Raw genomic sequence first — 15,974 nt, 5'->3', positions numbered from 1 at the left:
CAACTCACGCCCGGTACTCACAGCTTTACTTCTGCCAGTATCTCGTCTCCTACCTTCCAAACTTTACAGAAGCTCTCCTGCTCAGGAGAGCTTCTGTAAAGTTTGGAAGGTAGGAGATGGGGTACTGGCGGAAGTAAAGCTGTGAGGACGGGTCGTGAGTCGTGCTTGAGTAGCTCAGTTGGTAGAGCACTTGCCCACAAAAGGCAAAGGTCCCGAGTTCGAGTCTCGGTCGGGCACACAGTTTTAATCTGCCAGGAAGTTTCATATCAGCGCACACTCCGCTGCAGAGTGAAAATCTCATTCTAGTTCATTTTTTGGCTTTCATTTTTTCATAAAATCATGATCCATGTGGATATTTTGTATAACCAGCTACAAAAAAGGGATATTGACCCAACTTATGCACCAAATCAGCTGACAGCTTTTGAGCATGAAATTGCGATCATTAGGGAATGAGTGAGTGAAAATTCAACAGGTTTACATGAGTACCATAAAAGAGAGAGAACTGAAGATGGTGCAGCGATGTGTAATCTACTGTGGGAATCAAAAGAAGTATGTGATGTCATAAGTTACAAGGCAAAAGAAAGATTCAAGTTCACTGGACACCTAGTTGCAGCCTCTCTCTTTCTACCAGAGAAATTTGCTACTTACTCTTCCAGTTTTCCAGAAACTTCTTTCAGAGCTACTATTGAATGCTACTCATTCTTGGAAGCAAAGTAACTTTGAACAGAACTCTCTGTTATTTATGGAAGAGAGGAGTTCAAAAGCGTGTGTGGAGCTTTGAGCTTTCTGAATTACATAACAGACAATAATCTTTGTGGTACACTGAGAGAATCTGTGGAGCTCCTGAAAGGGATGATTACGATTCCAATGACCACATCAGAAGCAGAACATTGTTTTTCTTCACTGAAACACATCAAAACCTTCTTGTGGAATACTATGGACCAAGAAAGACTATCAGCACTCACAATGCTCTCTATTGAACGAGACCTCATTTTAGGAATTGCAGACTTCAATCAAAGAGTGATTGAGAGAATTGCAAATATGAAGGAAAGAAGAATAGAGTTCCTGTACAAGTAATCACCACCACATCCAAATTCAGAGATAAAAGCGAGCGGTGTTAGCATCAGTCCTGTTGAAAAATGTTAGTAAGGCATGCCTACCACTTTTTGAGTACATAGAGCTGCAGTTGATTTTAATTCTTTTTATTCTGCAAAAGTAATACTTTTTTCTGTGTACACCTTTTGGTTTTATTGTGAGTAGATGCCGGAGTGACATGAGCAATCAGTCTGTTTATATCAGGTGTTACAAAAACATGAGAAGTGTACTGCTTTTCTCTCATTTGTTGATGTTTTCCTTCGTGAGCAAAGTGCACCACCATCTTCTTTGGTTATGAGCCGCCACTGTGTACAAAGTACACCACGCGCCTGCTCATGTTATGAAAAATGGCGCGTCCGCTCGAGGGTTAATAGGGCAAATTTCTGTATCCTCACAGCTGATAACCTAGTCTACAGAGCACAGACTATGCTATGATGTGGGATACAGTTTGTCTGGCTCCTCTGCTAGGGTCAGTCCGACTTCAGTAACCCTGCCAGTAGCTACTCTACTGCTGGCATAGCCCCCAGCTTCCTCAGATCACAGAAGCCTACCACCTGGCATGGAAGATGCTTTCGACAAGGGAATGTTCCTTGGGGAGGGACTGATGAGTGACCCCAGAATATTATCCCGTAAGATTTCAGCGAATGAAAATATGCAAAATATGTCAACCTACTGACTTGTGTATCCTCAAAGTTTGCAATTATTCATAAGGCAAAATCAGTTGGACATAAAAGTTTTAGCAGGTTAAATATATGGTTTTTCCAGTTTAAGTTTTCATCAATGTGCCCATGTAGAATGTTCTACCATATTTATTATTTCTTATTGGCATATTAGTTTAATAGGAGGTGTGATATTTTTGACAGTACAAAACATGATGAGCAATGTTTTTTCAATGTTTAAAGTTAGTCCATTTGTGCAAAAGCAGTTGGTAACTTTCACAAAAACATAATTTACTATTTTCTCTGATGATGCTTCCTTGCTCAGCTTTGCTAGTAAGCTTATATCATCTGTGAACAGGACTAATTCTGCCATCTGACTGAAATAAAATGGCATATCATTGACATAAAGTAAGACCAATTATGGGCCAGTGGTCAAACCCTGTGGGACTCCCACAGTAATTTTTCCCCTACAGATGATGTGGCATCGCTCTGTGTGTTATTCAAACAGCCTGGGTTAACTTTCTGAATTCTTTTCTTTAATAGGAACTAAGCCAGGCATATGCTGAATTATGTATTTCATAAAAACAACAATATGGAAAGGGCAGATTGCTACTCGCAACATAGAGGAGATAAGGTGTTGGGTTTCAGAAAAGTACAATGAAGAAGTCAGCTTAATTTTTCTAATAAAATATCTTTTTTGACACAATCAAATGCCATCAGTAAGTCACAGAAGATCTCAATTGGTTAAATGTTTTCATTCAAAGATTTTATTAAGTGCTCAGTAAACATATAAATAGCTGACTCAGTAGAATGGGCCTTTTGAAATCCAAACTGTTATTGGCTAAGTACCCTATTACTATACAGCTGGTAATACTACAAAGTAGAGCTTCTGTAAAGTTTGGAAGGTAGGAGACGAGATACTGGCAGAAGTAAAGCTGTGAGTACCGGGCATGAGTCGTGCTTCGGTAGCTCAGTTGGTAGAGCACTTGCCCGCGAAAGGCAAAGGTCCCGAGTTCGAGTCTCGGTCGGGCACACAGTTTTAATCTGCCAGGAAGTTTCAAAAAATGAACTTTTCATCCTTCAAAATTGTTACTAAGCCACAAGCTTACCTTCTCAAAAATTGTAGAAAATGATGTAAGGAGTGACAATGGGTGGGTATTTATTGACACCTGAAGAATGGGGATGTGAGATTAATTTTTATTTCACCAAATGTTCTCTATATTGCTCTTTTGTGTATTGTTTTGTTTTCTCTTATGAACTATTTACACATTTTAATAACTAATTACTAAAAATATCTGCTACATATGAAAGGTCTTTTACAATGCTCCATCTCTTTAACAAATACAGTATCATCTCCTGTGGCTTATTTCCCTGTCTCTCCTTAACAATATTCCCTATTGATTTGATTTTCTTGTCCGGTTTGTTAATTTCAGACAAGATGCACATACTCGTAGATTCTTTACAACTTTTCTTAGCATGTTGCTGTACTGTTTATAAACTGAAAGTACCAGGAGATTCCAAAGGAAAGTACAGACTACAGTTGTTCATTACAGACAAACTATAAAAGATAGAAACATGGAATTTGTGCATAGTCAATCCATTGTTCAAGTGCAACTTGCATTCTCCCATTGATTCAGCAAGTAATCACCTCTCCACTAGAAGATTTATGACCGCCATAAAAAATTCTTGTAAGTTGGTTACATATGCAAAGGGAAGAGCACGTGTTGGCCATGCACGTCTGATGAAAATGTCAAGCGTATTTGAGATGCGTTCACATGGAGCCCATGGGGGAGGGGGGAGTCCAAAAGAAGGGCAGACTAGGAATTTCAACTTCTTCAAACAATGGTGTTGCATTATCTCAAATAATGCCTGCATAAGAAGCCTTACAAATTGCAGTTATTGCAGCAATTGCTTCCCAGCAACCATAACAGAAGGTACAAATTTTGCATTTCAGTTCTCAAGGATACATGCATACATCAACCCTTGTTCAATAGATCATGAATACGACATTTGGTAATGATGTGGAATGTGTCATTTTTAACATAAGTTTTCTTCACATAATTTTTTTTTCAGTTACTACTTCATATCTAAGAATTCATCTATTGAATGGAAGGAGTTGTCATTCATTAATTCTGTTAATTTGCTTTTAAATGTTGGTTGGCTATCTGTCAGTCTTTTAATACTATTTGGCAAATGACCAAAGATTTTTGTGGCAGCGTAATTCACTTCTTTCTGTGACAAAGTGAGATTTAATCAAGGATAGTAATATGGCAGAGGACACTTTCTCTAAATTATTGAATGAATCAACTTTTTGGATGAATTGACATTTCATCTATTGGGTGAAGTAAACCACCATAATGTAAGAATTTGGGGATCACGAAATCCTGACATTGTCATCAAACATGAAAGAGAGAACTGAATGTGTTTTGTGCCATTTCTTTATTTATTTTATTTATTTATTTATTGTTCCATGGGACCAAAATAAGGAGAAGTCTCCACGGTCATGGAATGAGTCAATATGTGAAATTATAACACGATATTAGAAACAGATAAAATGAAATATAAAAAAACATATTAAGGTGACAAGTCGTAAGTTTAAATGAAGAAAATCAACAATGTAACACTGGAATTTGCTTAATTTTTTAGCTCTTCCAGGAGCTCCTCGACAGAATAGAAGGAGTGAGCCATGAGGAAACTCTTCAGTTTAGACTTAAAAGAGTTTGGGCTCCTGCTAAGATTTTTGAGTTCTTGTGGTAGCTTATTGAAAATGGATGCAGCAGAATACTGCACCCCTTTCTGCACAAGAGTCAAGGAAGTGCATTCTACATGCACATTTGATTTCTGCCTAGTATTAACTGAGTGAAAGCTGCTAACTCTTGGGAATAGGCTAATATTGCTAACAACAAACGACATTAAAGAAAATATATACTGTGAGGGCAATGTCAGAATTCCCAGATTTTTGAATAGGGGTCGACAAGACGTTCTCGAACTTACACCACATACAGCATGAACAGCCCGTTTTTGAGCCAAAAATACCCTTTTTTAATCAGAAGAATTACCCCTAAAAATAATACCATACAACATAAGCGTATGAAAATATGCGAAGTAGACTACTTTTCGTGTTGAAGTGTCACTTATTTCAGATACCGTTCTAATGGTAAATAAAGCAGCCTTTAGCTTCTGAACAAGATCCTGGACATGGGCTTTCCACAACAGCTTACTATCTATCCGAACGCCTAGGAACTTGAACTGTTCCGTCTCGCTTATAATATGCCTATTCTGTCTGATCAAAATATCGGTTCTTGTTGAATTGTGAGTTAGAAACTGTAAAAACTGAGTCTTACTGTGATTTAGCATCAAATTATTTTCCACAAGCCACGAACTTATTTCATGAACTACATTACTTGTTACTGTTTCAATATTACACACAAGATCCTTCACTATCAAGCTGGTGTCATCAGCAAACAGAAATATTTTTGAATCACCTGTAATACTAGAAGGCATATCATTTACATAAATAAGAAACAGCAGTGGCCCCAGCACCGACCCTTGGGGAACGCCCCACTTAACAGTGCCCCATTGGGACTGAACATCACTACCACTCTCAATATTGCGGAGAATTACCCTATGCTTTCTGTTCTTAAAGTAAGAGGCAAACCAATTGCAAGCTACTCCCCTTACTCCATAATGGTCCAACTTCTGCGGTAATATTTTGTGGTCAACACAGTCAAAAGCCTTCGTTAAATCAAAGAAAACACCTAGCGTTCGCAACCTTTTATTTAATCTGTCCAAAACCTCACAGAGAAAAGAGAATATAGCATTTTCAGTTGTTAAACCATTTCTAAAACCAAACTGAACATTTGACAGCAAATTATGTGAATTTAAATGCTCCAGTAACCTTGTATATACAACCTTCTCCATAACTTTAGCAAACACCGATGGCATAGAAATAGGTCCAAAATTGTCAACATTATCAATGTCTCCCTTTTTATAAAGTGGCTTCATTACCGAGTACTTTAATCGGTCAGGAAACCGACCACTCCTAAAGGAAAAGTTACAGATATGGCTGAGAACTGGGCTAACATACATAGAACAATACTTCAGTATTCTGCTAGATACCCCGTCATATCCATGAGAGTTCTTGGTCTTTAGTGATTTAATTATTAACTCAATCTCCCTCTTGTCAGTATCATGGAGGAGCATTTCAGGTAACAGTCTCGGAACACTTTTTTCTAAGAGCGCTATATGATTCCCTGTTGGGACTAGGTTTCTATTTAGTTCACCTGCTATATTCAGAAAGTGATTATTAAATACTGTACATATATGCGACTTATCAGTAACACGGACATTCCCACTACGCACTGATTCTACATCCTCGACCTGTCTCTGCAGACCAGCAACTTCCTTTACGTCTGACCATATGGTTTTAATTTTATCCTGAGACTGCATACCACATACTTTTTGCCTTCCTGATAACATTTTTAAGCACCTTAGAATACTGTTTGTAATAGGATGCTGCATTTAGATTTTCTATCTGTTGTTTTTCTATTTTCTATTCACAAAGTTTATGGATCATTCTTTATTGTGGAGGAAAGTGACAGGAATGTCATACCTGGACACGCTGCAAAATTGGGTGTTTTGTCAACCTCATAAAGATTCAAATGATTTCTTTTTTATGCATGACTGCATTCTGCCTCACTTTCACCTTGAGGTGCAGCACTATCTTATCAAGTCATCCAACAATGTTGGATTGGAAGAGCCAGACAACAAGACCTTGTTCATTGCTTTTTGTCTCCCAGGTCACCAGAGCTCTCACATTGTGATTTTTTTCTATGGAGATATATAAAAGGCAGTCTTTGTCCCACCTATGGCAACTGCTCTTCAAGATCCACGAAATCAGATTGTTGAAGCTCTTGATTCAATAAACAGGGATCTGCCAATTCATGTGTGGAATGAAATGGGCTACCATTTCGATGTGTAATGGGACAACCTCCTCTAACACTACCCTTTTTTTTATATGGAAATAACCGATACCATGTATACTATCGATTCTTGTGTAGGTGAACATTCTCAGGTTTTTCACTGAAGGAACTTCGTTTGATTTGTATGTGATGTTTTGTGCTTCAGGCTAGAATGTATAAAAAGAAATTAAGTTGTTGCAATCGATACAGATAAAATTATTATTGTTTTAGAAATATCTGGCATGCTTAAAAATTCATATTATTAATTGCACAATCTAGTGCTGATTATTAAATTTATTTTTTGATTCATTTACAAAATAATGCTATATCTTAGTGACGATTCTTTTTTTGTCAAGGAAGTTTGTAAACCATTTTGCTTTACTTTGGAATATTGTGAGTTTGCAGAACGTAACGTAGTAGTGGACATGCCTCTGATGGAGACAGACATATTTATATGATCGACACTAACAATGTAATTTGGTATATTAAGTGGAAATTTTTAAAAATGGTGTGATATTTAATAATGTGACAAAGAATAAAATTCAAGAAATATACAGGCAAATCTTCATCAGTTATTTAGTCATGAGGAACCCACGACGTTAAATCAAACTTTCAACCATAAGAATGTACCCCTAGATGCAAGACTTGGAGCCAATAACAAGAGAAAATGAAGATAAGTAAAAAAATTTTATTTTGTGTATCTTACACCTCTCGAAGCTTTTGAAACTAATGAAGGCACTAAGAAAAATTTAATAGCAATATGTGAGAGGGTAAGATTACAAGCGAGGGCATCAGCTGTGGTCTGTTGACTGATAACAAAATTTTGTCTGAAGCAGAAGAAGAATGGATTTTGGATTTGTGTCATTTACAGATTGTATATAAATGAACTTCAATCACTCCATGAAAGAAGGCCCGAGTGCTGCCCTACAAAGTCAGATCAACAGTGACGAGATAATATTAACAATGATGGACTGGATGAATTGAAAGAGGACTTTACAGTTACGATGAGGGACAGCAATAAGAAAAAAGGTAAGTATAGACTATTTGTGGAATTAATATTTTTGTGGACTCGGGTGATTGCTAGGAAAATGAATAGAGACAAGGGTAGTGGTGATGAAGTGAAAGCTGTAGGACGTAGCCTAGACATGTTTGAACCAAATGAAAGTGTAGTCAGCAAAGAAACCGTTAAAAATGATGCTAAGCAGTTGATTTTGGCAAAATTGAGTGCAGTTACTGATCAGTTAACGGAAATATGAACTGTAAACAATGATAAAATGGACAGGGTACAGTACCAAATAGACCAACATAGTAATAAGGTTTTGGAACTGATAAATGGCTTGTCAGATGGTCTAAAAAGTGTGAATGAAAAAGTTGATGTATCAGAAAATATGTTTATTGTTTTTGAAAACGAGTTCATGTCCTAACCTGCACAATAAACAAACAACGTTGATGACGTCAGAGCTGAACAGAAAGCCATAGCAGGAAAAATGGAACAGAACTTCAGTAGTTTAGATCAAAAAATTTTAAATGTTGAAAACAGCATGCTAACTAATGTAAATGTTTTACATAAAAAAAATCAGTCGTTCAGGAAAATTACATGCACAACAATCTGTAATACAATAATTGTATTGTGTGATCGAACATTCCAAAAAAAGTTTTCCATCAGACAATTTACATACAGTGGATTTTCTACACCACTGTAGAGATAATTTTGTGTTGGGCATGAGTGATGACGAAAAAATTAAATTTGTTAAAAGATGTCTTGAAGGTGAAGCTCTGTCTTGGGCAAATCTAAATTTAAGTCAGTGGGAAACATACCAAAGTTTCGAAAAAAGTTTTTTAAATAAACTTTGATCAGAATCTGAAGAAGAGAGAATTGAAAGTTAATTTCTGAATGGCCCAAATTATAGGAATATGGATGATACCCTGAAAGAGTTATGTAAGAATCAACTTAAGAAATTAACTCATCTTGACAAACCATTTGACGAAATGACATTATTTGATGCACCAAAAAGGAGATTACCAGAAAGGTTGCAGTGGTATTCAGCACATGGATCTGACGATTGCCTTGAACAATTTTTACAATATGTTGACAGGTTGGAAAGGGCATTAGAAAGAAGCATGTACGATAATAATCGAAATGATAGAGATCACAATGGTAATAACTACAGAAACAGAGATAACATGGTAATTTCTATCAGGGTCAAAATGGTAACAAAGACAGAAATTTTAACATCAGCAGAATAGCAATAATAGGGATAACCATGGGCAGTTTAATAGGAGAAACAATCATAGATGTAACTACTCAGAAATCGGCAGTCTGTCTCAATGAAGGTCCACAGTTTTGGGACAAGGAAAAACAACAAATATGGGATCCCCAATTTATAATTGCAATTAGAGAATAATAACAGTGTTAATAATGTGGCACAGGTATCTGAAGTTGGACAGAAAGAGCATCAGGTATCTCATTTATGTTTTGATCAAAAGTTATGCCCTGCAGCATAATTCTAGGGACATAGGAACCTGTTACACCGTACGTGCCATTTGGCTTCTCCCACCCAATACCAGTCCCTCAGAACTGCGGAGATGGGAACTTGCACTCCAACACATCCTTTCATCCCGCCATCTCCCTGGACTGACCTATGTTAACCAACCTCACTCGCATTTACTCTTCAGTCTTCTCCTCTTTCCCTTTCCTCTTTAGCCATTCACACATCTTTTCAACGTACATAGTTGTGTTTATCTTTATACTATATACCTCTTTACTTCTGTATGCATCCTCTTTGGTTAGAAGCTGGCACAGTACTTACAGTAGAATATCTTTGGCTTCCCTCTGACACCCATGCCTCCATCTTTGCTACCCTCCCTGTTTACCTTTCCCCTGTTGCTTCATAACTTGGGTTGTGAGTAACTGAATCTACTTTCCCTTCTTCCCCTTTTTTCCTCTCTCTCCTCCCTAACGAAGGAACAAAATTCAGAAAGCTAGGATAAAAATTTTCTGTTCTGTTTTGTATATCTACCGGCTGCACTGAGCTGAGGTAAGTACTGGTCAGCCCCTCTATCTCTTTGTTAGTATTTGTTTCACAGCTTTATATGAGATTTTCCACTAATCATTTAGATCACCTACATAGTCCACATCCTTCATTGTTTTGTCCATTTTGTTAGCTATTACGTACTTACATCTGTCCATCTGTCATCTAAAGTTCCATGACGCTTTTCGCGGATGATGCTGGAGTATACAGAGAAGTTGCAGCATTAGAAAATTGTAGCGAAATGCAGGAAGATCTGCAGCGGATAGGCACTTGGTGCAGGGAGTGGAAACTGACCCTTAACATAGACAAACGTAATGTATTGCGAATACATAGAAAGAAGAATCCTTTATTGTAAGATTTCATGATAGCGGAACAAACACTGGTAGCAGTTACTTCTGTAAAATATCTGGGAGGATGCATGCGGAACGATTTGAAGTGGAATGATCATATAAAATTAATTGTTGGTAAGGCGGGTGCCAGGTTGAGATTCATTGGGAGAGTCCTTAGAAAATGTAGTCCATCAACAAACGAGGTGGCTTACAAAACACTCGTTCGACCTATACTTGAGTATTGCTCATCAGTGTGGGATCCATACCAGATCGGGTTGACGGAGGAGATAGAGAAGATCCAAAGAAGAGCGGCGCGTTTCGTCACAGGGATATTTGGTAACCGTGATAGCGTTACGGAGATGTTTAGCAAACTCAAGTGGCAGACTCTGCAAGAAAGGCGCTCTGCATCGCGGTGTAGCTTGCTCGCCAGGTTTCGAGAGGGTGTGTTTCTGGATGAGGTATCACATATATTGCTTCCCCCTACTTATACCTCCCGAGGAGATCACGAATGTAAAATTAGAGAGATTCGAGAGCGCACGGAGGCTTTCAGACAGTCGTTCTACCCACAAACCATACGCGACTGGAACAGAAAAGGGAGGTAATGACAGTGGCACGTAAAGTGCCCTCCGCCACACACCGTTGGGTGGCTTGCGGAGTATAAATGTAGATGTAGATGAAACACTTTCTCTTCTTCGGTGTCATATGTATATATATTTTTTCGTCACCAACTGTGCTACTTTCATTTCCCTCCCTCCAATTATCTTCTTCCGTTTACAGTCCACTTTTCTTTATTTATTTATTTATTTAACATTCGATAGTTTTAACGTTCGTTTTTCGCTGTTTCCCAGCCAACAATCTCTACCAACAATCTGTCTAACAAATTTCCACACCTACCAGTACCATCCATTTGCGTCGATTTCTTGTTGCTGGCGATCTTTTTGTGCTATTGGATATCTTTATCAGTCACAGCCAATTTTTTTGAGACATTTTTGCGCCACCCGTGATCTTTTTTGCATCACCCGCGACCTTTTTTTGCCACTCGCGATCTTTTTCGCGCCACTTGCGATCTTTTTTGTGAACGTGTGTTCGCTTCCCCTGATCTGGACATACTTGCTTGGCCTGGTCAACCGTGAAGCTTTTCGGTAGGGGAAGACCCCTCTCGGACGGTGGAGCGTTAGGAAGACAGAAAGATATTAAGGGCATCGTCCAGGGAGTGGAGAGGGTGTAGCTTGGACATCTGGACCTTGAAGGTCCGAACGAACCGTTCGGTCAATCCGTTGGACGCTGGGTGAAAAGGAGCGGTGTGAATCAAGCGGATGCCCAAGGTGGTGCAAAAAGCCTTGGATTCGGCCGAGGTAAACTGAGGGCCGTTGTCAGTCACCAGCGTCTCCGGAACACCCTCAATTGCAAAAATGCGGGAAAGCGCTTGGATGGTTCGGGCGGACGTCGTGGAGGTCATGAAGGAGACATAAGGGAATCCGCTACCAGCGTCGACCAGGATAAGCCAGGAAAATCCAAGGAAGGGACCCACAAAATCGAGGTGTAACCAGGACCATGGAGTAGGAGCATCCGGCCATGGGACAAGGCAGCGCGGTGCCGCCGCTTGCTGCTGCTGGCACAACGGACAGAAAGCCACCATGTGCGCGATGCAATCTACAGAAAAGTAATCCAACAAGCAAAAAAATTATACAATGATAAATTTATAAAGGAATCTAACAATAAAATGAAAGGCTTGTGGACAGTTGTAAAAAATGAAACAAACAGTAAGCAGCATGTTATAAGCAAAACATTAAAACTAAACCTAAATGATCCCCACAAAATAGTAAATGGTTTTAATGACTACTTTAGCAAAATAGCAGAAAACTTGATAAAGAAAAGCTGCCACAGACCAAATACTCAACACCAAACACTAATGGAAACCATACCAGTACAGGCATCAATGTTTCTTCACAAAGTCTCCAATACTGAAGTACTTATAGCTGTAAAAGGACTAAAGAATAAGTACTCTAGTGGCAGTGACAACATTCCTGAATTAGTTGTAAATAAATGTGGAGAATCCATTGTAGAACCCCTAACCCACATAATAAATGCATCCTTTACAAATGGAGCTTTCCCTGACCTACTAAAGACTTCTAAAATTACCCCACTTCACAAAAAGGGCCCTAAAAATTATGTAGCCAACTACAGGTCCATAGCACAACTCAGCTCATTCTGAAAAATATTTGAAAAATTATTTCACACCAGACTGGAAGACTTTATTAACAAACTATCCTGATTAACAAAACACCAGCATGGTTTTAGAAAACAAAAGACAACTACCACAGCTATTTATGAGTATCTCAACAAAACCTTAAAAGCACTGGATAATAAGGAAATCACTACTGGTATCTTTTTAGATTTATCCAAAGCCTTTGATGTAATTGACCATACTATACTCCTTAAGAAGCTAGCAAATAAAGGTATAAGAGGAATTGCAAACAAATGGGTAGAATCTGTCAAACAGATTACAAAAAGTTGAAATTAATTTTGAAAAAAAGAATACAACCACCCATCAATGTACTGTCCACTCGTCTGACACAATGCCTATTAGATATGTTGTACCACAAGGCTCAATCCTGGCACCCATACTGTTTCTACTATACATTGATGACATAAGCACGAAGCTTGCTACAGGACATCCCACATTATTTGCTGATGACACGAGTATACTAACAACAGGTACTGATACAGAGGAGTACAACCAAAAAATTAAACCGCTTATGTCATCACACAGAAAATGGTTCAACGAGAACAAACTGATGATAAATATACAGAAAACAACATACATCAATTTCAGACTCTCATCCCAAAAACAAGAAATGAGCAATGTGATTCTAAATAACCATGAGCTTATGTGTGTGGACTCTGTCAAGTTTCTTGTCATATGGCATGAAGAAAATCTTAAGTGGGAGACTCACACAAATTATACCTCAAAAAAGCTATCAACTGTGTGTTACATTTTAAGGATTCTCAAAAAATCAGTCACAGAATCTGTTCTCATACATGTATATTATGCTTACTTCCACTCTACATTACAGTATGGAATCATATTTTGGGGGAACTCACCTGGGGGTAGATACATTTTCAAAATGCAAAAAAGGCAATACACATAATATGTAACCTAAGACATAACGAATCATGCAGACAACATTTCAAAACAAATGGCATTGTGGCACTGCCCTCCGCTTACATTTATAATATCGTCTCATTAGTCAAGTCATACCTGTTAAACAATCACTGCACATTAAAATTCAATAGAGATATTCATAACTATGCAACAAGGCAGCAATCTGACCTACATATGATTCAGTCCAGAACTAGCTGCTACCAAAAAAGTGTTTTAAATGTTGGGATACAAACGTAGAATAAATTACCAAATTAAACCAAAGCAACAAAGAACCCAAGAGCCTTCACACATAAGTTAAGAAAATATCTCTTGGACCAATCCTTTTATGCAGTTGATCTTTTTTTTTTTTTTTTTTTGAAAGGGGTTAAAATTGTAAACAATTTTATAATGAATGTTCAATTAGGTCTGAAAATTATATACTGTGCATGTCTATGAAATATACTGAATTATTATATACTGTGCATGTCTATGAAATATACCCTACTGGATTATTTTACTATTACATTTGTATTTTACGTTACAACCTTTGTATTTACTGTTTTGTTAAAGATAGCTAACTTCCCCATTACAAAATAATGTAAAATCAATTTATTAAAAATTACTTGCAAATATGTCCTCTTAGCCTGTCCAATATCATATGTACAACCGTACAATTCTATGATTTGTATTAACTGTTTTGTTTAAGACAGATAATTTCCTCGCTACAAAATAATGTAAAAATCAATTTGTAAAAATTACTTGTAAATATGCTCTCTTGACCCGTCCAATATCATATGTACAACTGTACAATACTATGATTGCCTGTATCAATAAAATACAATACAATACAATAATTGCTGCATCCCAACTCCAAGTTTTCCTTTCTCGTAGATTTTCATGATTTCAATTTTTCCCTATAAAATCAAGTAATTTGCGTGTTTGCAAATGGTAGTACCACAGTCACGTAACACACACTTCTCAAGGTACAGTCGCAAAGGATATAGTTAACAATTTTGAATTCCCGGATGGTTATATCTTTGGCAGTAACATGAAACAACGCGCGCTACCTGTTGGTATGCACATTGTTGCCTTAAATTTCAGTAACTGTGTCTGTTGCCATGCTCTTTTTTAAGATATATTAATTGCATTGTGGAGGTAGTTTTCAGTGTACACATTAGTCCTTAATAATGTTTATTACTTAGAAGAAATATGTTTGTAATACCTGTCACACTTTTGCCGAATAATTTAAAAGTGTTCGTAGTTTAGAGGTGGCTGCTATTTCGTGGTGTCCGTTAGAAGTTTCTGTTGTGGCATTGGGATGTTAAGTTATCCAGCTACAGAATTTTGAAAATTAACGTATTTCAGGTGGCGAAGCCACGTCTCATTCAGAGATTTGAGTGTACACCAGAACTTTTTCATTAGACACATTTAATTTGTATCCAAAAGTGTTACAGTGTATGAAGCTTTGAAATTCGATTTTATGGTTCTGAATAACCCTAGGTCGTGTAGATATTAATGTAACTCTGTCTGGAAGAAATGAATAATCGGATTGTCACGTTCTGTAAGTTCTAGTGAACGTTTCGGTAGGCTACAGGCATGCAAGAACGTTTCAGAGATAAACCACTTGCTGAATCTCAGCCAAATTTTTCCTGGAATTTCATCCGAGATAACATTATCAATTCTGTTTTCAAGTTGGTGAGAAAGATAGACACCCCAAAACTATAGAAAATTTTTCCAGTTTTTTCAGAATGACTTTCTCTCCTTAGCGCAGTGTGCGCCGAAATGAGAGGTCCTGCCATTACAATTAAATATTCGTAGTGAAATTCCAGAACGCAGTACGCAAAGACCCGCTGCAAGTTTCTTTGAGTTGTGGACGGAATGATTGGTAGACCGGAACGCGAAGAACTGTTTTTTGAGTCTTATAGGAGTCATAGGGCGCTCGATGTAACAGAATTTTTGGCAGTGCTTCTACTCGTGAAGATGTACGCTACAACTTACCAAGTTCAACACTTGCCTCTAATTTCATTATTGAAGGATTAAAAAAAGAAAGCTCTAGTCACTAAAACGTCACGGAAGTGTTGTGCAGCATTGAGATGAATAGCCATATGAACTTCACGTTGGCATATATCTCTGCGCAGTGCATATTTCACCCTTCACATGAGAATGAGATATGAATAATTATTTACGATGTATACCATATAGATGTATGCAATTTTGCATTTTCTTGTTACACTGCATTATCGAATGTAGCATAAGGGTTTTGAATATGTAGATAACAAACGTGCAACGACGCCTGTTGCGAGAGAACAGTGCAGCGAGTAACCGTTGTTGCGCCGCTACTGTGCAACAAACAGCTGAAGTGCAGTTTGCGCGTGACGTCACAGAGAAGCTCGCTTATTGATTACGGAGGAGACTATTCACAAGCAGAACGCAACTGACAGCGCACATGGCGGGGGAGTGAGGTGTGGAAGCGAGGCAGCACAAATTAAACTGACAGAGCTCAAGGTAAAACCGCGAGCGCATTGTTGCGAACAGTTTAGTTGCCTTCAATCCAAACGACATGTTTCCCTGACATTCGAGATATCATTAAAATGCATTCCTAAACTCCGTACTACCGGTACTCTTTTCGGTCATCATTGATTATAGAGCCAAACGGAAGGTGGAGGAATGAAAGAAAACAGTCTTGTTTTCAAAAGCATTTGCGCTATTCTTCAATGTGCAACTCTGTGGAGTATAATTACGTTACAAGCAGT

At 37.9% G+C, this 15,974-nt stretch overlaps 1 protein-coding gene across 1 annotated transcript in view; it reads left to right on the top strand.

Annotated features, from left to right (window-relative positions):
- The first annotated feature begins 15,608 nt into the window (after positions 1 to 15,608).
- Positions 15,609 to 15,974, top strand: part of LOC124595742 — a 152,690-nt gene continuing 152,324 nt past the window's right edge. The window contains exon 1 of the mRNA XM_047134618.1: positions 15,609 to 15,726. The gene's annotated coding sequence lies outside the window, so the exon portion shown is untranslated. The remainder of the gene's footprint in view (positions 15,727 to 15,974) is intronic.

Source organism: Schistocerca americana, chromosome 2 (assembly GCF_021461395.2).
Source record: "Schistocerca americana isolate TAMUIC-IGC-003095 chromosome 2, iqSchAmer2.1, whole genome shotgun sequence".
Classification (NCBI taxonomy): Eukaryota; Metazoa; Arthropoda; class Insecta; order Orthoptera; family Acrididae; genus Schistocerca; species Schistocerca americana.
Note: the sequence above shows the minus strand (reverse complement) of the source record. Positions and strands in the feature narration are given on the sequence as shown.